A 24,603-nucleotide genomic window follows, 5' to 3' on the forward strand; every position below is an offset into this window, starting at 1 on the left:
TGGGCTGAGCAGCAGGAAGGCTGCTCCTGGTGGGGCTCTACGCTGTAACATCAATCTTTAATAAACTTACATTGAAACTACTTGGACCAGACCTACTTTTATTCACTACAGGTACCTCTTTTCCATATACAGGGGCAGTAAACAAAGCAGTGGTAAGAGGGCTGAGGTACAAAAGTTTCTGAGCATAGCCTAGAATTCAGATATTCTCCCCAAGGCAGAACTTCATCTTATAGACACCTGTGTTATTTCACAGTATATTGCTTCACTGTATAATTGCTACAAAGGTTTTGGGGGTACATCAAGGCCCCAGAGGGAATCATTCTTTATTTTAAATGTTGCACATTTCGCAGTTGTATTTCTAAAGACGCATTTTAATAGATATAGCTAGGAATGGACACTGATAACTATTTGGGCGTCATTAGTCTACGTCATACATTACACCAGTTTCTATAGCCTTAACATCTCCCTGCAAAGTCAAGGAGGAAGTAGTAACACGTGGCACTCAATCAGCAATGTGCTATAGAATGGTAGTGGTCAATGATAGTTACTCTCCAGAGAACTGACAAGGAACTAGGTAGGCCCGGGCAATTTCTTTCTCAAGAAGGCCACAAAATTTCACTGACAACAAACTTTGCAGCATTTTTTTTTTTTACCATTGGAAACTGGATTGAGCTGAAAATCGTCTTGCAGTAACCAGGCCTCAGAGATATTTTCTCCTCCAACCAGTGTCCTGCTGGTTTTATGAGTGACTTTGGAATGCAAGAAATGCGCTTCTGTCCTATTGTCACGCAAGATAATAGCAGGTACATGTTGCGTAATTTTTCAAAGACAAACTGTCATTTTGTCCACTCCTTTGCCTTTCGGAACCACTGAATGCCTTTTGGAGAAAAGGCCTGACAATCTAAGGCTCGTAAGCAACAAGACCCTGTATAGTAGCTTGCCAACCACCTGGTATTCACTCGTGGCCATCTCTGAAACAGAGCCTGATCAGAGAAACAGGGAAATAGGACTTTATAATTATTCTCAGTCCCTATTCCACGACCTTCTTAGGCAACCAATGAAACATGCAACCACATTCAGGTTTCTCTCAGCGGTCCTCAGAGCCACCACACAGCAGGTCCATCAGGTCTCCAGCACATATTAAAGTTATGTGCTTCCGCACACCTAGCCAAACCCTCCTTTTAACTAATTTCTCTCACTTAAGATTAGAATGCTTCCTTTTTAACACCAGGCAGGACTGCGTCCCAGTGTGCAAGAGGCAGGGCAAGCAACAATATCGGAGGGCAGGAAGGGGTAAGCAACAACACTGAGAACAGATAGGGTTGGAGAGATAGCAGGGGGCAGGAAACAACAGAGAGGCCAGGAGGGAGCAAGCAACAACACAAAGGGGATGGTGGGAATAAGTGACAACACAGACAGGGGCGGGAGGGGTAAAGCATCAACTGGGGCAGCGGGAGAGTGAAACAACAACACAAATAGCTGGAGAGAACAAGTAACGTAAAGGAAGTGGGAATGGAGGAGAGCTATGGGGAAAGCAGCTGAAGAAGGCAGCCATGGAAGGGTGAGATGAGGGCAAGTAATGTTAAGACACCTACACTTTCACAGAGTACTCAACAAACAGAAGAAAGTAGCATCTAAAACCCAAGCAGTAGAAGGACACAAGTACTTTGGCCATGCTCCAGGGGAGGGTCAAACAGAAGAAGAGGATGTGAAGCCAGCAACAATAACAAATTAGAAGCATGCAAATAAGAGTCATAGTGAAGCCAACCAATGGTAAACAATGAACAGCCCCTAAGCCCACTGTAATCTAACAAGCGTCACGCAAGTGGCAGCGTATGCGCTGTGTCTCAGGCAAGACCTACAAAAGTGGAAGTTCTATAATGCTCCTGAATGTTTGTGTGGTTCAGAACATTGAAATATATTTATGAGATGGAATTTAACAGTCATATCAGAGAAGAACCAGAGTAATGGTTTCCTTTTAATAATGATGATAGAGGTTGTGCTATAATTGGAGGATCACAGGGTACAGACAGAGACGGGAGTAAACATGCCCATCACAAATCTGCAAACTGAATTACACACTGCCTTTTCTGACACCACGGTATGTGTCGCGGTCCACTAAGACTTGTCCATATGAAGGTGACAAGAGGACAGAATTGTTTTTTTTTTTTTAAACAATGTGATAACCCAGCATCTTCTTTAGTTACTCACCAACTGCATTTTTGCCTTTGAATCTGTAAAATGCTGCCCTGCCTGTTAGCTAGATTCACACTATACAAATTCCAAATACATAAATCAAAGTCTACTGCCTAACGTATTTCCCACATGCCGGTAATTGATTTGCTTTGATGGCGCCCATTCGTTGGGGATTAAGAGATTGGAGCTACATTGAGTGAAGCTGGTCATTGAGGGATATTGTGATTGCGGAGCAGGATTCCCGCAAGGGTTTTTCCTCCCCCTCCCTTTCCGCTCCCCGTACTTTTGGTATTTGGAACAAAACGGAGCAAGCTGCTCGTTAAGATTCTCTCACTACTGTGAGTTCTTATGTAGGGTGCCATTGGATTGGCTCCAGGAGTTCTTTATCACCCTGTCCTGAGGAGACCAGATTTTTTAGAAGGCCGAAACGCGACGCGTCAACACTTTCACTACAGAGGAGTCTTTATGTTAAAATGTTTTGGAATTCATAACCATTTGACACATTTTTTTCAGGTTCTGTGTAATTACTCCAGGAACCATTTGTGTCTGACTACCTCTATGTGTACCTTCTAGATTGTATAGGAGGACACCAAGCAGTATTTTTGTTGCGTGAAGAAGAAATTATCTGCGATTTGTTTTTTTGTACAAATTGATGTTTTGTTTTGTGTTTATATTGTTGTATATATATGTGTACATATGTATGTATAATGGTATATAGTGTGTACATTTGATAAAGAAAGATAAAAATCTACGGAAAATAACCGTTTGTGATTACAGTAAATAAAATATGTAATCACGTCCTCTTTGAATAGTGATGGTTATTAAAATTGACAGCATTAGAATAGTGGACTAAGGCCATAGAGATAGGAGAATCTGTAGTCCCCTATTTGTTTAATCTTTTGTTATCTATTCCTCCTTTTTCCAATTCCTTCTTTCTTTGCAAACGTATTTCCCCAAATATACTTCAAACACACCTAAAAGCACAGATCATGTTGCTTTAAGTCTTCTTGAGCACTGAAGTAGGGCCTATCCTACATATGAGCTGTACAAGTGTCAGATGGACTGGCAGACTGAGCGCTTAGATCTGCACTCATAAACACCGTCATTCATCGCAGTACGAAAGTCAGGCCCACGTTGGACTGCACTCGACAAGTTACCCACTTGTTGAGCCAATGGAAAGACATTGCACCCACGCATAATATCCTCTCAGTGAATACCAAAGTGAGCACACGAACAGCACTGAAAAGATTAGAGATGAGCTCATGCACAATTTGGCCCTATGTTCAAGATCTGCGCCAAACCAATGCTTTGAACCTCACTCTTACAGGTCCATTAATTGCAGGATAGTATCCATACACCGAAAATGAGCATGACTGATGGGTCAGAAACAAGAGTTCTATGGAACTCGTTCTGACTCTTAGGGCCATATGCATCATCAAACTATTTTGCATTTCCTAAATAGTGAATTTTAAGGAATCGCTATTTAGGAATTGCAAAATGGTATGTATGAAAAAAATCGCTTTTTATTTGCGATTCCGTAAGCTTCCTTGTTTACGAATTCACAATTTGCGAATTCGCAATTAAGGAATAATTTCCAATGCATTCTTATGGGCCAGGAGGCCCATAGGAATGAATGCAAAATAATTCTCAAATTGCGAATTCGCAATTTGCTAATCGCAATTTGAGAATTATTGCAAGGGTGCAGGGGTGTCTCAAAGACACCCTGCTGCACCCCTGTAAATAACATGTGTGTGCATATGGCGCACATACCTGCCCTATGGGCATGTGTGTGCATCACATGCCACCTTTAAAAATGCCAAATTGTGCATTTCTGGAAGAATTCGCAAGTTACCATCAACTAAAAGTTGGTGGTAATTTGCGAATTCCTAAACAAAATTCGCAAGCCAAAATTGCTACATACATAGCATTTAAGGAATCGCAAAATTGCGATTCCCTAAATGCTATGGAAAAATAAGGAATCGCACAGGTTTGCAATTCCTTATTTTGGGAATGTTTCATACATTCCAAAACATGCAAAAAGGCCGTTTGCGAGTCGCAAAGGCCAAAATTCCGCAATTTTCGGCCTTTGCGATTCAAAAATGGCTTGATACATATGGCCCTTACTTCTAACCCCCTTTTCCCCTGAAATCGCAAGGAAACATTTTCTGACAGTAAAATCCGGCATTCAAAAGAAATCTAGTCAATCTATTTTAACACAGCTGCTACACTGAAATTCAGGTTATGGTGCTTGCAGAATACCAGTTCCAGGCACTACAAAGCATTCTCAGAACCCTTTCTTACGGATCAGAGACGTTGAAGAGGGACAAGCCAATGAAGATATCAACAAACCTTCTGTATTTGAAGAATAACTGCCAAAATAGAAGATCCATACAGTATTTGCATCAATTTTCAATCTTCCGTTCTTTTTAGAGCAAATAAACCACACGCTCAATTTTTGTAAAATTGGGGAGGTAGGGCATGCTGAAATGCAAAAGAGATTACCAGGCAATACTTAGTAAGAGAGACTGTGGGGAACAGTCACAACAAAAAAGAGATTCAGCATTTTAAGAGAAACAGTGTTTCAAGAAGAATGTGTGAATGGATGTCCATGTGGATGAACCGCAAATGTAGGTATCTGCCAAAAGTACTGCAGCGTTTCCATTGTGTGAATTATGAGGGTCATTCGAAAGGAAAAGAGCAACCTGATTAGATACAGCTTATCCTGTTCTCCCTGCTTGGAAAAACCACAAACAATTGCTCTGAGATTGTGTAATCGGTTGTGCTATACAAGTGATAATAAAGGGCACATTTAATAGTAAAGGCTTACAGAGATTATTCAACAAATGACAGTCTGGAAAAGAAAACTGGAACATTAACCAAATGAATAACATGAAATGCCAAATGTTTAAGTAAAAACTACAGAGTTGGTGGAAATAACTACTTGTTAGAAAACTGTATATGGCTCGGCAGGCGATGCCACTTGTATTTCATTGACACTACAATGCTGAAATAGTGGCAAATGGAAAAGCCACCGTCTAAAGAAAAATCTGTGTATTCATATTTGTACTAGCGATGAAACATGCTTTCTTAGAAGGAGAGACATTTTTTAATCCCAAACACGAACTGGGAGAAAAATCCACTTTAAAACTTCAAGAAAATCTTAAAGCACAACATTCTTCAAAGAATTTGCACCAGCATTCAATATTCTCCTTGGAAATTATCTAACAGCAAATGATTCCATGAAAAACACAACCTGATCAAATCAAGCCGGTCATCCCTTTTCTCAACATTCATGATCAGCAGGTTACAGCCTTCATCTATCTATTTCGCTGTCTGAGGTGTTGAAAAAGATTAAAACAGAGCAAGGGAGGGCGGCTGGCCACATCGCCCGCTGGTTGACAATACAGTGGACAACCTCTTAGTAGTCCCCACCAGCCAGTGAAAGCAGAGTAATCACTGACCGGGGGACGAGAGACCATCACTGTGACTGTATGCTTTGCTTGTGCGTGTCTGTAGACTAGCAGTGTGTCTCTGAGCGTTCTAAAGTGGCCCTAAGGTGGCCTGCTAGCACTTCAGCAAACACTTAACAAGCAAACAAACCTCTACATAGGACTGTGGACAGAGAGAACAACTTTCACCTTGGCTAAGGGCAGAGCGGGGAGATGGGAGGCATGGCGGAGGCTGACCACTGACAAAGAGTGCGAAAGAGAAGTGGTCACACCGGCTGAGTGAGGAAGATTTTCCAAATAACTGAGTGTGGAGAGATTGTCACGCAACTGATTGATGAGAGCTCGCCACTGAGCTGACTGGAGACGTATCATAAAGCTGAGCATAAACAAATCGTCACAGGACATGGTATCGCGAGACAATGAGTAGGAGTTAAATGTGAAGCGAGAGACCCTCTTACCTAGAGACCACCAGGTTTGGAGGGCACTCTGTTAGGTTAACTACAAGAACTGCGGAGGGCAGTGTGCACCTTCTGATGACCAACAACTACTCTTTACGATATGTAATCACGCAGATATTTATCATGCACGAATGGTCAGGCAGGAGGCCTGCAGTAGTGCAGGGGTCAGCCACCTCCACGTGCTCCGTCAGAGGACAGCAGCCGGCCACAGGTCAGGGTCGGCGCGTCCTCTAAGCTCGGCGTGATCTTCGCGCGTCCTCCAGGCCGCCTCAGCCGCAGATTTACCCTCCTTGGAGAATCATGCATGAGAAACCAGGGAGCCATCTGAGCGACTGGGAGGGCAGCAGAGGGCAACCGAGGAAACGTGTAGGACGGTTGTGTGGTCTTCTTGTTTTTTCTACAACCCCTCCATCCTGTTGTAAAAGTCCCAACAGGGAATCCTGTTTGAAGGAGAAATGACAAGTGTGGTCTGAAGTCTTTGACGGGAACCTCCTGTCCGACAGGGAGTTTAAGGCCACGAGGGTAGGGTCACCAGCCGTCCCGTTTTTCACCAGCTATTTCGGCAATTTTGGCTCATGTCCCGGTTTTTAGAGGGGGTCGACTGAAACCAGTGAGAGGCACTTATTGGGTGTTCTAAAGTTATGGTAGTTAGCAGCTGTTATAGGTAGGCAATTTAGGGCCCGATGTAGGTAAATTTAATTTACCACTTCTAAAATACCGAATCATACCGATTCGGTATTTAAGAAGTGGTAAATTAGAGGGGGGGAAATGTAGGTAATTCTGATTCGGGAAATACCGAATCTGTAAGATTCGGTATTTACCGATTCTGTAAATACCGAATCGATATCCCCCTCTGATTCCTATGGGCCTTGAAGCCCATAGGAATCAATATGGAATACCGAATCGGTATTTACCGATTCAGTAATTACCTATTCTTGCAAGGGTGCAGGGGGTGTCACTTTGACACCCTCTGGCATCCCAATTACAGGCTTGTGTGCCATGTGGCACACATACATGCCCTATGGGCATGTCTGTGTGTCACATAGCACAGGTGTGCATGCACACCTGGAATCAGTATTTTACCACCCAATTGGATTGGGTGGACAAATACCGATTCTTAAAGCCCTTTGGCACTCTGACATGTGCCAGCTACATCTGCATTTACAGAATCGGTATTTTACTGAGTCTGTATTTACCGATTCGGTAATTTTACCAAATCGGTAAATACAGATTCGGTAAAATACCGATTCTGTAAATGCATGCCCTACATCTGAAAACCCTAATACCGGTCGGAAACGGCCAAAATCGGCCGTTTCCGACCGTTATTAGGGCTCCTACATCTGGCCCCTAATTAACAGGTATGATGCTGGTTTTAGAAATGACATTGTATTTATTTTCTAAGTGCTTCTTTTGTGTTCCTATGTTGATAAGAGTTGTCATTCTGTGCTGCTCCATTGATGTAAAATTGTAGTCCTTCTATTTTTGCAAAATGTCCCAGTTTTTGGTTCTCAAGATCTGGTCACCCTAGATGGGGGTGTCTACCCACTATAGGCCTCCCTGCCCTGTATTCCGAGTGCATGTACCATCCAGGGATGCCTGGATGCCATTACTGCTGCAACGTGCCCCCCTGCCACGGGAACTCTTAACCATGACGCTTTACCACTCTCACTGTTCCTCTTTGCCACTTTCCTACCACTTTGTATATTTAAATCTGCCTGCTCGGTGTACTTGCCCTGACAGAGGGTAGTTGTGAAGAAGTCAATAGTAAAGTAGAGGAGAAAATTACGTATTAATACACCCAATTCGCACTTTCAAAACCCACTAATGAAGTACAGAGAACTCACCAGGGATTTAATCACAAGCGACCTTGCACCATTTATTTAATTTGTGTGTTTATAAAAGGAGGACCGGGCCCAGCAGGCACAGAGGTGCGCACCACGATTCAGCCCACACATTCCGAGACTGAAAGATGGCTACTTAGAGTCTTGCTGGTAAAAATAGGGTCAGTGCCTTGGATACTTGTGCAGGGTGATTCAAGGGACAGGGCCTTACACCTGTCTGCCTAGGGATGGACGAGGCCCCTTGCTGCCTAGGCTGTGCCCCTCCTGGAACAAGAGAGGCAGATTCAAAAGACTGTGCCTGTACTGGGTCAGGAGAACAGACAAACACAAGGAGATGATGGACAGAGTGCTGAAACTTTTCAGACATTTCACCCCCAAGTCACAGATCTGGGTTAAATCCATTGTTCTTTTACTCACCATGCAACCCCACTTCATAACCAGCTATATGCATATCAGTCTTCACCCTGTTCCTCATGGGAATAGTCCAGCCGGAACTGCCAAGCCAGGTCTTTCCTGGACCAGAAATAAGCATCCTGGAACCGGTTTGGGGATAACACTCTTCATCAACCAGGCTACCTTTAATCCAGTGGCAAAGTGAGCAAGGGACCCACGTCTGGGCATACCCTGCCAACTTAGGGTGAACAAAAAAAAACACAATCACTTTGCCACTGGATTCGGGGGGGGGGGGGGGGGGGGGCGTTACCAGAGATGAAAGAAAATGCACTGATGGAGATTGGATATGTATTTGCCTGCACTTTTTAGGTCGAGCCTGGGCAGCGCATGTGCTGCTCTGCGAGGCATGCTGTATTAGAGTATGGACTTGAAGCTCTGCTCACTCTCCGCCCATATTTTTCACTGGATTGTGTCATTGTCCTTTATAAATACTGGCTTCTGATTCGTGAAAAGGCTTTATAGTACCTCCTTAGTACCGCCTTGTCTTTATTTGTAACCTCTCATGTGGACCACGGAATGTCTTATTTAGTTTGTAAGCACTATTCTCTTTAATTAGTATCTCCTACAGCAGGCACAACATTCTTTCCTGCTACATGTGCACTTTCACTTTCCAAGCAACCCGGGAAAATGGCGGCTGCTTCTTTGAAATGAAATAGGTCTCGCAGTTACAAGAGTTTGAGCTATTGGCATTGTAACACTACATGGTTTAGATCAGACTCAACAAGGTGGCTTGTTTTTACACTATCAAGAAATTTGCTTTATGCCTGTCGGCAAAGGCCTAAATTTGAAACAACACCATGATACAAGAGTCTTGATAGTATTGGAGTAGCAAGTATTTAAGCCCTTTTTGAAGGCCTGAAGTGTCAAACGATGGTTGTGATCCAACCCGACATTATTGGTGTTTTCTCATTTTAATGAATATTAATGTATTACAGTACAGCAGAAGGCAGCCCCAAAGGGCACACTACAGTGTCTCCCTCATGTGAGTATGATGGTTGCACTACAATGTCCTTTGAAAAAAATCACTGGGGATCTAAGGCTAATTACATGCACCCAAACTCGCAGTTGAGACTCCAAAGGGGAGGGGGGACCCACAGGTATAAATTCCTGTGGTTCAGTGGAATGCCGTTGAATTGTCCACACTTCTTTCCACGTTGCTTATGAAAAACGGCTCTATATCAATGCTTGAATAGCCCTTTTCCCGTACACCAGGGTAATTTTACGTCTGCTCTCCTCTTAGTGCCCTTACCCCTGGGTTTATTTAACTAATGTGTCACTTCCTGTATTTTTGACCCCTGTTATTTATGTCTCTGACTCATGTGCCCTTTGCCCTTGTGCCCTTTACCCTTATCCCCACTACCCTGGTTGCTTTTAACCATGCCCAACAGGTGCCACCCAGGATTTCTTTGCCACTGCCTCGTGGGCTCCTTCATACATGTCCTATGTGTCAAGCAACGCACAGCTTCCATCCCCCCCCCCCCCCCCCCAGCTACGCTACAACAGTGATCCAGTAAAACCAAGGTATGCCTGGACCTAAAAAAAATAATTCAATTTTCCAACCTCCAGGGCTTTCTGCACAAATATATATAAAAAGTACTTTAAGTTAGCTTTCTACCTGACTGCCCTCCATTTCTATTAGTTTAAAGAAAATATGAATGTCATTATTGGAAATCAGAAGCCCACTGCATCAGGGTCTGACACTATGCCCTCACTAATAGCCATGTCCAATCAGGGACTCTATGATAACAAAAATAACGGAATAATAATTTATAGTTGTAATTATTGCATATTCGATAAACTATGGTAATGCAGAATAAGGAAATTAAATTAAAAAAACTTGGTACACTAAAAAGTAAATAAAAAAACCACGATCTTCACTAATAGCACCAATAGAATAATAAACCATACCATTATTGCCACCGTTGGAGCATTATTAACAGTAAGTACCAATAATTTTTGGCACGGATATCCAGTAATTTAAAGCAAATAATACGTATTTAAATCAAGTAATACATTCACCAAAATATTGTGCTTTTCGCAGCTGTTGTCACTTTTCTGCTGCGCGTTTGAAATCAGTGTTCTTCTGTCCAAAGTGGCACTGCAGGGGGCGTGATTGGCAGCGAGGATACAGAATTAGACCTTGAGATGTCGGAATGACCTTTCAAGGTCATACATCCAGTACTGGGAGAGGGGCTTAAAGGAGCACGGCTTCGGGTACGGGAGCAGTAGGGCTCGAAAGAGGTGGCTACCGGAAGGGGAATAGGGCGATGCTTGCCCAAATTAACAATAGCACAACCAGGAGAACAGAGGTCAGCCTGCTCCGTTAGACCATTTGAACAAAGTATGTGTAAGGGAACAAAGTGCATTATCCCGGACAAACGTGAACAAAGTGTTCGATCATGGGCTAATTACTTTACCACACTGTGCAAGATATTTGACAACACTGTGTGACCTTGGGCACATAATAGTTTAATCACGTTATTTTCTATGGGGCTAATAATAACACTAGAGTGTATGGTCCCTTGTAAATCAATGCACCATGCAGCAGGATTAGGGGTACCTAACGTCACCAAATAATGTTATATTTAGCCCCGTCTACCCCGGATGCCTTAACTACAAGAATCCGGAACTCTCAGAAATAGGATAACCCCAGCATTAAGTACTAATGCGCCTGCTACACAGTTACTTGTTTTAATCCCCGTAAGACAGCTCTGTGAGCTAATATGCACGAGGCAGCGATCTGTGTAAAAACTGCGGGTCACTGGCTCTTATCCTAGTGAAAGAGTTAAGGGGTTATGGAGCAGGGAGCTAGCTAGATGTAACCTCCAGTTTCCAACTCAAGATCGCCCAGAGGGCAAGTGTGCCTGCTAGAGGGATCTGTGTGCAGCATGGTTTGTGGAGATCAAGGGAGTCACAGAATCCAGTCCCACTGAGATAGTACAGTAGGTTAAAGTCTAAAGTTGAATCAATAGTTGGACTTCTGCCCTCAACGAGTGCGGACCTCTACCCTAGGTCAGTCCTGGGTGGGTGGGGCATAAAACGCACCGGGGTACCCCAAGTGTAATGGAATTTCTGCACAGTTGGTGAGTGTAAGCAGCACCCTAAACCTCTCAGAACAGCGCTTGTATATTGTGGGCTAAGAAATCGTGGGATACGGGAAGGGGGCAAGGTTTGTTGCAACCCCCCCCCCCCCCCCGACCCCCCAACACACACACATACACTGTGGCATCATAAGTTTGTATCCATTCAATACCCTCAAAATCAACCCCTGTGCTATGTGTACTGACAAACCACGCGGAGGTAAACCTATTTAAAATGTATGTATACAGAGAGTCGCGGGAGAGTGCGGGGGCGTCAATGGGGAGCAGTCTTCGCAGAGATGCATCGGGAGGTAGATGAGGCACTGTGATTACGGGGGGCTCTGCGGGATCGGAGGCAGACTGGAGCAAGTGGCGGCAGTGGCGTGGGTGCGCTCACCTGGACGGGGCCCAGCAGGCGAGCATCCCCTGTGGGTTGATGTGGGGGACCTCTCCCCGGTAGGGGGTCCTCAGATCCGGGGTGCCAGCATGGCCCCCTAGCCTCCTCTCTCCGCTCGGCTTCTAGGACAGGCAAAGGGCATTGAGCACACTTCCTGCTCAGGAGCTTCCAGCTGACACGGGAGGAGGGGGCGGGGAGAGAGCTCGAGGCAGAGGAGGAGCTGGGGGAGGGGACCTCAGTGCTCCACCGCCCCCTGCCCCCACCGCCACAGACGCGGTGACTGAGGGGAGGAGGAAGCACGCGCTGCCGCTTCACGGCCAATCGGAGGGGAGGAAAACAGAAGGCAGAGCGGACGAGTGCTGCAGTCAGAGCCGGAGTGACCGGAGCCAGCAGACAGGTTCTGTTGTCGCTACCAGGCTTGGCTGTGCAGCCAGATTTCAAGGTTGACAGACTCGCGGAGGCTGGGGTGTGTGGCGACTAGTTTATTGGTGTCGCCGTGCCCACAATGGCACAATTCAAAACGACACATTAATTTAGTTATTTATGCATTTTTCTTTTATATACCGTGGCCCTAACCCCAAAATGCTAGAGCGCTTTACAGCATTAGGTACAAACCCCCGAAGATATTGCTACATTACAGTATAAGGGCAGGTCATTACATGGGGCGTAGAAGTACGTTATACGGTGACGTATGTACATTAACTCACGTATAGTCACGGCCACTGAAATTATGCGGCAGCCGGCAAGGGATCACCACATTATGCGGCTGGGTTGACTAAATTATGCAGCAAGGAAAGCCAAATCATCCGGTATAATGTGGCACATTTAAAAATAATATTACTTCATTATTTTGTAATTTTTTACACATGATAATACTGTCTGGGCAAATATTTCACCTTATTAGTACCAGTCTAACAACTAGATACAGAAATAAGCAAGTGAAGATGACCAGTTAACATTTGTGAAGGGCATAACTTCTGATCTATTTGATCTAGAAACAATTTGTTTTGTTAAAATCTGCAGATTATACAGCAGATGATGGATTAGAGATAGGCAAGCCAATAGCGAGAGCTGAGCCAAGGGCCTGGCTCCAGTGCTTAATTTGAGCAGGTGCTTTCAGGTGCTCAGCACTTGCACTTCTTTCACAGGGCTGGGGCTACAATTTCTGAACCTGCAGGTGGTGGTCTCAATATTAATTGTTCAATTCAAAATAAAAAGAATAACATACATTGCATGATGACTGGCTGGTAAATGTTCATAGGCAGGCCGGCATATGCCTGTCCAGGCAGGCATGATTGTGTATCACCATGTTAGTGATGATGTCATCACGCTGAACACAAATCCAAGAAGTCATCGACAAGCTATGGCTTGCATTCTACTCCCCTAGTCTGCTGCACCCTCCCACTGCCTAAAGATCCCATTGGGTAATTGTAGCTAGGGGCTGGCTCATGACGGAGTTGAGGCAAGGAAGCTGCAAGAGCGCATTTGGGTCTTGGGAGTGAGGGCTCTTGAGGAAGAATAAATGAAAGTAAATGTGGACTTTCCACTTGTTGCGTAGGCAGAGTAGCATATCCGGCAGCCCTGCCTTGCTGCTATCCTCAATTTATTTATTTATTTATTTGAGTATTTTGTAAAGCACGCAGCGGCCCCAACGGGGCGTCCCGGCGCTGAAAACTCTGAAAGTTGAGGCCAGAGGGTCCGATATCCAGATTTAAGAAGAGAATAGATGTGTTTTCAGGGATTTACGAAAGGCTGATTCTGTTGGACAGGTGCGTCCAACAATGTGCTCGGTGCGGCTATGGCCCAACACAACTTTTGTGCACCATGGCGTCAACAGTAGAATCTGTGTGCTGTACCCCAGCATGGTAATTGCTGAGCATGAGTAAGTCCAGTAGGTACCACAGCCATACTTACCGGCATTGGCAGCATTACTGCTGGGGACAATGCCTGTGCTGTAGCAGGCAGGATCACAGCAAGTTGAGCAGTGGATGTCGATGCTGTCGGCATCCCTCGACCTACTAATTACATGCAGCACTAGCAGTGACATGACCTGCTGTGCTCAAGCAGCGCCTGTTCCGCAATAAACCCTGTCATACCACACTGATAAATATATGCAAAAAAGCATTTTCTTTGGTTTACATTTTGTTTTTGCACTCGGTGTAGGTAAGAAAGTAAAACACATCATCTTCCGCTTCTTTAGGAATGACAACAGGGAAACGCAGAGTTCAAAATAGCAGGGACATATACAGGCTGACGACAGGGGTCACAGGCAGCAGCAGTGTCAGAGAAGAGAGACAGCGAGAGTAAAGAGGAGAGGAAACAACTAGAGAGGAGAGAGATAAAACGGAGCAAAGTAGAAGAAAAGGAGGAGAGCAAATCAGATACAAAGAGAAAGCAGCTATGAAGTGAAAAATAGAGCATTAAGAAGAGAGAAGTTAGAATGAAAGGATGTGGAGGACAGGACAGAGAAAAAAAACAGATACATGATAAAATGGAGACCAAGTTAATCACTGCTAGAGAGTGATAGTAAAGAGCCAAGATCGAGGGGAGAGAGAGCAGAGCATGGATAAAAGTGAAGAGAAAAAAAGGGCAGGGCCAAAATGAATAGAGGGCAAATCAGAAATACAGGGTGTGACAAAGGTGATAGAAAACAATTAGAGAGGTGAGAGGATAGACTCTTAGAGCAATGACTTAGGGGACAGACAACAGATCAAGGTTAGAATTGTATTTTTTATTTATTTATTTTATTTTAGAAGATAGAGACTGAGGCAGTGAGAGTGTTGAAAGTGGGGATCACCGGAGGAAGACGTGAGCGGTGGCCTCCTTGGAAAAATTTTCAGCACCTGTGTTGGACCCGGCCCATTAGGCAGGTTCACCCCTAGACTTTTTGCGTTTTCCTAGCCTATTTATGGAACCTGGTGTTGGTGATTTTAGGCCTCTGCGCACTTTTTCACTGTGGTACAGTGTAAAGTGCTTGAGCTCTCTGTGGATGAATGGTGAGTGACCTGCCCTCCCATAGGAATGAATGGGGAATATGTATGCCCATGGTAGTTCCTGATGCGTGGGGAGTGCAGGGGCGAGTTTGGTATGAGAGAACTCGTGAGAATGAATGCTGCAAAATGATGTATGCAGCATGGCTGTGTCTAGTCTAGAAGTCCTACTTTTGGAAGTTGGCATATTTGTGCACGTTGGTGCTAGCGTGTGATTGGCTGGTGAGCCTGGCCCAGAGTGCATGGGCCTGCTTGTGGATTGACTGTCTGGTTTGAGGATGACAGGGGCTGGAGAGCCCAGGAGGTTGTCTGAGTCAGCCCATGGATGAAAGGCAGCATCTGCTGCCAGGGAAGTGGGAGGAGATGGCACCTGATAGGGAAGGGCTGTTCCTGTGTAACTACAAAGCTGGCTCCACCTCCCGCTGGGCGACTGACACCTCTGTCCCTGATACTGAAGGGGACTTCCCTCTAAACCAGTCCAGCTGGTTCTCACACTGCCTGCTTCAAAGGACTTCAAAGAACTTCAAAGGTTTTGCACTGTATAAAAAGGGGTTGTATCCCCTTCCAAAATGTTCTTGTTTTCTAACTCGAATCTGCCAGGGGCATGCTGCTGCTGGGGCTCAGGGGGATCCCTGGGCCCTGCCCAGCTCCTGGACTTCTGATGGACTGCTGGGGGACTCTTCCTGGCTGTCCCCCTGCCTGGCTGCACCTTTGAGGACTTTTTGCTGGACTTTATTTTGGCCCTGGAAGCCTTAACCTGTAATGCCCTGCAGCTGCTGGGACCCTCCTTGCTGTGGGGGTTCTTTCTGGGGCGTTTTGGCGCTTTCTGGGCTCCCCAGCGCCTCGTGGGCGCTTTCTTAACCGGATTGCTGGCAGAGCGCTGTGGTTATCCCGTGGGGGAAAGCGCTCCTGCCCTGTGACTGCCCGAGTGCTTCGTGTGCACTCTTATCGGATTTGCGGGTGCCACCCCGACTATGGCGCCCTTTGCGAGTGCCTACCTCGCCTATCTATTTTATTCTAGTCTCGAGGGTGTCCACCCCTCGGTTTGCCCTTCTTAATCACCGCCGCGGCCCCTTCGCGCCGCCATCAGGAGGCCAGGCATCGTTCTGCCTGACACGGGGTGGGACTTCCGGTTTTCGGAGGAAGTCCCGCCCGCCGCCGCGCACCGATTGGCTGCCGGATCCCGTGGTGTATGGAGGAGCCCCGGGTCCCAGGAGGGGGCCCGGGTGAAGCACCGCAGCAGTGAAGGACCCGAGGCGGCCCCCGCTGCTGGCGAGAGAGAGACGGAATGCCTTGGAGCCACGAAGGCTCCACGTAGAGTCCCGGTCCCGAGATGGGGGACCGGGTGAAGGGCGAAGCAGAGACCGGCAGTGAGTGCTTCCCCGCCCCCGCAGCAGCCGCCGACAGCCGGTGAGTGACTTGAGGGAGGGGGGCATCGGGGCATATTGCCGGTGCCCGCCCCTCTCCTCCAGCACCGGTGCCTGGGTGTTGGGAGGCCGGGGAGGGCCTCCCTTGATACCGAGTCCCCCGGGAAGACTCCAACGACAGGGGCAGTCTTTCTTTGAGCCCTGAGGCTCGTAGGGGCATATTGAACTATGGCGCATTTAGGGCGGCCCCGGATGGCAGTGGGCCGCCCCAACATTGGCTAGAGCCCACAAGGCTCCCCAGGGGCAATTGTTTTCTAAGAGCCTGAGAGGCTGCAACGTGGGGGCATCATGGTTTTTAGAGCCTGTGTGGCTCAGGTGGCGCAGATTTGTTCTGGGGGCTACTGAGAGCCCTGCCACAACTTTTTGATCCCAGCTGTCCAGCACTTTGTGGGCAGCTGCCACGTTTAGGCTTTGTTGTACTTTGGACTGGCGCTGCATGGCAGCGTGCCCTGACATTGGACTCAGGGCATCTTTGCCCCAACAAGGCCGGTTGGCCTAGGGACTGCCACAGGTAGTGGCTTATGTAGTGTAGGCGCAATGTGATTTCTATGCTTTTAAATAGTAATTGCCTACTGTGTGTTTTTGCGCTATTGACTTATGTTATGGCACCTCTGAATGTTTATGCATTATGTGTCTTTCCTTTTCATGCGCTGCACCTCTGAATGTTTAGTCATCATGTGTCTTCTTGCGCTGCACCCCTGAATGTATTTTATTGCATCATGTGCTCTATTCTTATTACTCCTCTGAATGTGTTCATGCATCATGGGTAAGGTGTTCTGGTTTATGCCCCTAAATGTGGTTATTCTTAGGTGGTTGTCTTTTCTACTCCTCTGAATGTAGGTTTATTGCATCATGAGTAATGTATTCTTTCTTAGACCCCTAATGCTGTGTGATACTTAGGTGGTTCTTCTTTCTTAGTACAGGTGGTCCTAGTAAGGTCCTGGTTCCTGTTACCAGTGGTTACTGGTTGTTATCTTTGTGATTACCATTTTATGTTTTACTATTTTATTCTAGAAGTGATTTGATATTCTACATTTTATCTAGGAGTTCTATATCTGATTTTGACAGGCGCCCATGTGGCCCTGTCTTGTGTACATAATCCCTGTGAATATTGCCTGTGCCAGTTGGCACAATGTATATGTGTGATTTTATCTGATGTGTTTTTACAATACAAAAGTTATTTTTATAATAACCTTGTGTGGAGTCCCTTCTGTGGTGTGCCTAGTATGTTGTTGCTGTTGTGCGCTGGCGCAAATGCTTTACACATTGCCTCCGAGTTTAGCCTTACTGCTTGAGCCAAGCTACCAAGGGGGTGAGCAGAGGTTATCTTGGCGTGTGACTTCCTTGCCCTGACTAGAATGGTGGTTTCTGCCTGGCTTTGGCGTCAGCCTTAGCCTACCAGAAATAGCCAGTTCTAACATTGGTGGTCAGCGGTGCGGATTTTGGACTTGTGTTTGCGCAGTGCCATAGCGACAACTGGCTACATTACAAAACTCTGCAATTGTTTTTTTCAGATAGTCACATGTTTGGGATTATTGTTTTTGATTTTTTTTCCTCAAGAGTGTCATTTTCAAATGTGTTTCTGCGCTTTATGTTTAGTGGCAGATGAGAGAAAGTGACAGGGCGGGACGCCATTAGAGGGGGAGGTTCCCATAGATTAGGAATCCCTCGCTGGGTCCCGTGTCCAATCCCAAATCCTGTCCCTGTGTGGGTAGATGGAAGAGAGGGAGTGTGAGGAGAAATGACTAGCTCAGGAGGGTGGTTGTTCCCTGAGTGTAGTGTGTGTGTCTGGATTCCCCAGTGTGGTAGGATCCAGTGGTGGCAGCTTTAATGTGTCCAGTGTGTTAATTCCCATTCCCCGCTCCCAGAGTTTGGTACCTGTGTCACGTGTGGTCAGGTTGAGTGATCAGGGGTGGAAGTAACTGCCTTACCAGTCCGAGGGGGGGGAGTGTGCGAATGAGTGATGTGCTGAACTGGAGGAGTTGGTGTGAGTTTTCTTTTTGTTAAAGAGCTTGCATGAGAGGTGTACCTCTGGTGGTGTGCAGGAGGTCCTGCAGAGGCACTGGACAAGAAGGTGGATGTCTGGCGGTGTGCTAGATGTCTTGCAGAGGCATTAGGGAGTGGTTCCAAAAGGAGTGGCTTGTGTATCTGATGATCCTGTAAAGGGGAAGAGGTTCATGTGTAACCCAGCTTGGTCCCAGTAGTATGGTAGGGGTGTAGGGGCTCACGCCCTGTCTCAGTGGAGGCGGAGTGAGTGTGGGACGGTGTGTCCCACGTCGGCCTGAAACCCTATCTCAGGGCCTGGAGGGTTCCCTAAGGGAGCGCCAGGTCAGGGGCCTAAGCTGTACATAGGTCATTTGAGGAGGATCTTCCTGTGTCTAGAGGACGGGGAGTGTCTGTAACCAGAACTCCGGCGGTCCTAGTGTTGGGCAGTACCGCTCCTAAGTGGAGGGTGCAGAAGTCCTGGCTCACTGAGCATTGGACCGTCTAGAGTGCTTGACCATTTGTGGGGCCCCTGGAGGTCGTTCCCCGAGGAGGGGGGAAAGCCGGGTTGGGACTGTGGCCTGACCTGGGAGGAGTACTGGAGGAGAGTGTGTCGCTGATACGCCGCTGGCGTGTGCTCTGTCTAGCCTGAGACATACTGGAACTGGAAGGGGGTGCAGAGGGACGGTGTCCTTACTTCTGACCCCGGTGTAACCTGAGAGTTTAGATCTTAGGTTGGGAGATTAGGAAACTTCTAGGTCAAGAGGAATCTCTACCAAAGTGGATCAGCTGAATAGACTGAGGGGGCTGCCCTTGCTGTGTGTTCTGGGGCTCACCTGCAGTTTGTTGTTTTCACTAGGGTAGAGGAAAGGGGGCTTTGCTGTGTGCTGTGTCTCCCCACCTGCTTGAAGAGGGACTGTGCTGTGTGCTTTGTACCTCAGAAGTAGAATAGTTTCCAGGTGGTAGACCAGTGATGGAGTGAGGTCCTGATCTGGTAGGAGAATTGTGTTCTGGTGAAGTGCTTTTCTGTGAGGGTGCGGAAACCCAGAAGTAGAGCTAGGGTGGGGCATTCTTGCCCGTGACCTCTGGTCAGCTTGAGGGTATGGTCCCTAGGTTGTTGGATCAGTGGTAGTTGTAGCTACACTGAGAGAGAGAGTGGAGAATGGCTATTGTATGCCAGGGGTTACTACCCCCCACTCTGTGGATTAGTTAGGACCTGTGATTTGGATGGCCTATGGCCTGGTCTTGGCTGTGGATGACTAGTGTGTACCAGTGGGGTACCCTAGTTGAGTCAGAGAGTTATTATTTGGAGGAAACCATGTAGGTTCAGAGTGGCGAAAAACTGGACGGTGTCCCTGCTGTGCGAGGCCGTGTCCTTGGTTTTGTCGCCCAAAGCAGTGAAGCCCATCAGTGGTGTGATTGGTCTACCCTGCGTTTTGGCTGGAAGGGGGTTGTGTTGGACCCGGCCCATTAGGCAGGTTCACCCCTAGACTTTTTGCGTTTTCCTAGCCTATTTATGGAACCTGGTGTTGGTGATTTTAGGCCTCTGCGCACTTTTTCACTGTGGTACAGTGTAAAGTGCTTGAGCTCTCTGTGGATGAATGGTGAGTGACCTGCCCTCCCATAGGAATGAATGGGGAATATGTATGCCCATGGTAGTTCCTGATGCGTGGGGAGTGCAGGGGCGAGTTTGGTATGAGAGAACTCGTGAGAATGAATGCTGCAAAATGATGTATGCAGCATGGCTGTGTCTAGTCTAGAAGTCCTACTTTTGGAAGTTGGCATATTTGTGCACGTTGGTGCTAGCGTGTGATTGGCTGGTGAGCCTGGCCCAGAGTGCATGGGCCTGCTTGTGGATTGACTGTCTGGTTTGAGGATGACAGGGGCTGGAGAGCCCAGGAGGTTGTCTGAGTCAGCCCATGGATGAAAGGCAGCATCTGCTGCCAGGGAAGTGGGAGGAGATGGCACCTGATAGGGAAGGGCTGTTCCTGTGTAACTACAAAGCTGGCTCCACCTCCCGCTGGGCGACTGACACCTCTGTCCCTGATACTGAAGGGGACTTCCCTCTAAACCAGTCCAGCTGGTTCTCACACTGCCTGCTTCAAAGGACTTCAAAGAACTTCAAAGGTTTTGCACTGTATAAAAAGGGGTTGTATCCCCTTCCAAAATGTTCTTGTTTTCTAACTCGAATCTGCCAGGGGCATGCTGCTGCTGGGGCTCAGGGGGATCCCTGGGCCCTGCCCAGCTCCTGGACTTCTGATGGACTGCTGGGGGACTCTTCCTGGCTGTCCCCCTGCCTGGCTGCACCTTTGAGGACGTTTTGCTGGACTTTATTTTGGCCCTGGAAGCCTTAACCTGTAATGCCCTGCAGCTGCTGGGACCCTCCTTGCTGTGGGGGTTCTTTCTGGGGCGTTTTGGCGCTTTCTGGGCTCCCCAGCGCCTCGTGGGCGCTTTCTTAACCGGATTGCTGGCAGAGCGCTGTGGTTATCCCGTGGGGGAAAGCGCTCCTGCCCTGTGACTGCCCGAGTGCTTCGTGTGCACTCTTATCGGATTTGCGGGTGCCACCCCGACTATGGCGCCCTTTGCGAGTGCCTACCTCGCCTATCTATTTTATTCTAGTCTCGAGGGTGTCCACCCCTCGGTTTGCCCTTCTTAATCACCGCCGCGGCCCCTTCGCGCCGCCATCAGGAGGCCAGGCATCGTTCTGCCTGACACGGGGCGGGACTTCCGGTTTTCGGAGGAAGTCCCGCCCGCCGCCGCGCACCGATTGGCTGCCGGATCCCGTGGTGTATGGAGGAGCCCCGGGTCCCAGGAGGGGGCCCGGGTGAAGCACCGCAGCAGTGAAGGACCCGAGGCGGCCCCCGCTGCTGGCGAGAGAGAGACGGAATGCCTTGGAGCCACGAAGGCTCCACGTAGAGTCCCGGTCCCGAGATGGGGGACCGGGTGAAGGGCGAAGCAGAGACCGGCAGTGAGTGCTTCCCCGCCCCCGCAGCAGCCGCCGACAGCCGGTGAGTGACTTGAGGGAGGGGGGCATCGGGGCATATTGCCGGTGCCCGCCCCTCTCCTCCAGCACCGGTGCCTGGGTGTTGGGAGGCCGGGGAGGGCCTCCCTTGATACCGAGTCCCCCGGGAAGACTCCAACGACAGGGGCAGTCTTTCTTTGAGCCCTGAGGCTCGTAGGGGCATATTGAACTATGGCGCATTTAGGGCGGCCCCGGATGGCAGTGGGTAGCCCCAACATTGGCTAGAGCCCACAAGGCTCCCCAGGGGCAATTGTTTTCTAAGAGCCTGAGAGGCTGCAACGTGGGGGCATCATGGTTTTTAGAGCCTGTGTGGCTCAGGTGGCGCAGATTTGTTCTGGGGGCTACTGAGAGCCCTGCCACAACTTTTTGATCCCAGCTGTCCAGCACTTTGTGGGCAGCTGCCACGTTTAGGCTTTGTTGTACTTTGGACTGGCGCTGCATGGCAGCGTGCCCTGACATTGGACTCAGGGCATCTTTGCCCCAACAAGGCCGGTTGGCCTAGGGACTGCCACAGGTAGTGGCTTATGTAGTGTAGGCGCAATGTGATTTCTATGCTTTTAAATAGTAATTGCCTACTGTGTGTTTTTGCGCTATTGACTTATGTTATGGCACCTCTGAATGTTTATGCATTATGTGTCTTTCCTTTTCATGCGCTGCACCTCTGAATGTTTAGTCATCATGTGTCTTCTTGCGCTGCACCCCTGAATGTATTTTATTGCATCATGTGCTCTATTCTTATTACTCCTCTGAATGTGTTCATGCATCATGGGTAAGGTGTTCTGGTTTATGCCCCTAAATGTGGTTATTCTTAGGTGGTTGTCTTTTCTACTCCTCTGAATGTAGGTTTATTGCATCATGAGTAATGTATTCTTTCTTAGACCCCTAATGCTGTGTGATACTTAGGTGGTTCTTCTTTCTTAGTACAGGTGGTCCTAGTAAGGTCCTGGTTCCTGTTACCAGTGGTTACTGGTTGTTATCTTTGTGATTACCATTTTATGTTTTACTATTTTATTCTAGAAGTGATTTGATATTCTACATTTTATCTAGGAGTTCTATATCTGATTTTGACAGGCGCCCATGTGGCCCTGTCTTGTGTACATAATCCCTGTGAATATTGCCTGTGCCAGTTGGCACAATGTATATGTGTGATTTTATCTGATGTGTTTTTACAATACAAAAGTTATTTTTATAATAACCTTGTGTGGAGTCCCTTCTGTGGTGTGCCTAGTATGTTGTTGCTGTTGTGCGCTGGCGCAAATGCTTTACACATTGCCTCCGAGTTTAGCCTTACTGCTTGAGCCAAGCTACCAAGGGGGTGAGCAGAGGTTATCTTGGCGTGTGACTTCCTTGCCCTGACTAGAATGGTGGTTTCTGCCTGGCTTTGGCGTCAGCCTTAGCCTACCAGAAATAGCCAGTTCTAACAACCTGCACTTCTTTTTTTTTACAAATTAAGCACTGCCTGGCTCCAATCTTGTACATGAGCCGAGCCCTGAAAATGTTTGCTATGGAAATCAGGAAATCATACAGCAAACATCACATAAGATATGATAACCACTCTTCAAAATTCAAAAATGTAGATTTCTTTAACATTCGGAAGCTTTGACATTAATACGTCATATTGTAACACTACACTGAAAAGTACTTTTTAAATGTGATTGTATTTAAACATGAACCATTAGCGAACTAAGAGACAAGACAATTGTGATATAAATCCTGTACCTGGCCCAAATTATTTTAGAGCAACATCATAGTTCTTTTAGTCACCAACCCTCCATCTTTGAGCACGATTTCAATACTTTCTCCTTCCTTCTATCCATACCTTCTCCTAACCCCCCCTCTACCCAACCTCTCGACCCCCTTTTGCTCTCCGCCTCCCCCACGGCTCTAACCCTCCCTCCCTAGACGTCTCTAATGCTAATGCTTTCTCCCTAATCTCGGCATCCAATTACTCACTCTCTCCTGTGACCCCACCTCCCCCCGGCTTCCCAATACACACTCCGCCTCCCAAACTCACTTGCTCTCCACCTACCTACCCCCCAACCCCTAACTCCATTCCTAACCACACTCCTACCGCCTTGCACCCCCCCCCCCCCCCCCCCCGGAACCTCCTTACGCCTCCCTACCGACCCTAGCCCGATTTTCTCTGCATTCCACCTCTTCAACCTACCGTAATCTATCCCCACGCCCCTCACTCTCTCTTATCATCCCAAACCACATCTCCTGACCCTATGAATGTCCTGTCCTTCTCATCGGCCCTCACTGCATCCAACAGCCTGAGCACTCCTCTCATCCCCACTCACGGCCTCTCTCCACCTAGTCAGACCAGATTCTCTCCCTGATCAACTCTGAACACATCCTATCCCTACCTCCTTCTCAACCGCGCTCCCCCCATTCTTTTAACCCAGACACTGTCCAACATTGAACGCAATCTCTCAACCCTGACGACTGAACTCACACGACTGAGAGAAGATTTCAACTCCCTCTATCCCAGATTCCTCTTCAATCTTTCTAATTCCCTTGATTCTGGCTCACAACACATCTCTATCCCTAAACTGTGGATCACTACTCCCCTCAGCTGCCGCCCACAGGCCCCTCCGTGCTTTGAGCCATCTCTCCTCTTCTGACCTCCTTGAACTTTGCTATTCCTACCTTCCTAATTCATTGATTAATGTTCCTCCCCCTACTCACTCCAACATTCCCATTATTTTGGGGACTAGCAGAATCACCTCCTCTACTGTCTCTCCCCGACCCCCACCCCAACTTACCTCCATCCATCCGTGCCTCTCCCCCAAAGACAACCCTGAACCCCTCTCCTGCATGCTTGTGACCGCCACTCGTCAGTCCGACATGCGATCAAAATATCTGAAACTATCCTTTGCGGAGCTATTTACATCGCCTTGCTCACAGAAACCTGGCTCAATGACCACTCAACGTCCAGCCTTGACTTACTTTCTCCCCCCGGTTACTCTATCATCAGAAAAGACAGAACTGAGAGAATAGGGTGTGGAATAGCAATAATCTTTAAAAACGACCTTCAACTTTCCCTTGTCAAGAATTCTGACTCTAACTCACAAAATCTCTTCCTAGGAGATTTCAATCTCCACTGGAATGAAACTGATGAGCCCTCCGTCAACCTCCTCACTAATCTTCTAGACATCAGGGCCTTAAAACAACTCTGCCATTCTCCAACCCACATCAAAGGGGCCACCCTTGACGCCATCATTGTCAACAATGACTTGGCTTCCCTTTCCAACATCATCCCAATCGACTGGTCTGACCATCATCTCATCCTGTTCTCAATCGCCAC

General features: G+C 47.6%; 1 protein-coding gene across 1 annotated transcript in view; it reads right to left on the bottom strand.

Moving 5' to 3' along the window:
* The window catches only part of LOC147691852 (estrogen-related receptor gamma-like), an 84,198-nt gene extending 72,147 nt beyond the window's left edge, over positions 1–12,051 (bottom strand). The window contains exon 1 of the mRNA XM_086938127.1: positions 11,875–12,051. The gene's annotated coding sequence lies outside the window, so the exon portion shown is untranslated. The remainder of the gene's footprint in view (positions 1–11,874) is intronic.
* Positions 12,052–24,603: the final 12,552 nt, after the last annotated feature.

Source organism: Lissotriton vulgaris, chromosome 9 (genome assembly GCF_964263255.1).
Source record: "Lissotriton vulgaris chromosome 9, aLisVul1.2, whole genome shotgun sequence".
Taxonomy (NCBI): Eukaryota; Metazoa; Chordata; class Amphibia; order Caudata; family Salamandridae; genus Lissotriton; species Lissotriton vulgaris.